Source organism: Trypanosoma theileri (genome assembly GCF_002087225.1).
Source record: "Trypanosoma theileri isolate Edinburgh chromosome Unknown TM35_Tth_7_V1, whole genome shotgun sequence".
Taxonomy (NCBI): Eukaryota; Euglenozoa; class Kinetoplastea; order Trypanosomatida; family Trypanosomatidae; genus Trypanosoma; species Trypanosoma theileri.
The window spans coordinates 374,643-375,206 of NW_021639849.1; positions in this window are offsets into that span (position 1 = coordinate 374,643).

Sequence of the window (564 nt, forward strand, 5' to 3'; positions counted from 1 at the left end):
AGAGAGAGAGAGAGAAAAGAAAGAAAAAAAAAAGAAAAGGTATAATACCAGTAAAAGAGAGAAGGAGAGAAAAAGAAAATAATGAATAGTCGTAGAATGGCTCTATAGAATCTTTGGTAACTATTTTGTCATTTTAATGACTCTTCTTTATTGATGTGTGAATCTCATTTTATTTTTCTCTCTTTCCCCTTTACTGATATTATGCCTTTTCTTTTTCTTTCTTTGTAGAATTCATCTATTCCTTCTACACCCACACTCAATCTGTATGATCCATTACAATCTTTGTTTTTTGTTTTTTTTTTTATTTTCTCCTTTGGGTGCGGAGGTGGAGGAGAATTAATGAATTTCATTGTTGGTTGGTTAGTTGGTTGGTATTATCTTTATTTCTATCTATCTCTCTGTGTGTGTTTTCCCTCGTGTTTCTGTTTCTTCACATGTCCCCTCACTATGGCCAAGACCACGCCGCACACCCCCCTACGGGAATTCATGTTCACTCAGTGCAACTCGTAACTCCCCAAGCAGGAAAAAAGGACAACAGCCCATTGTATGCATTCATATATTTAT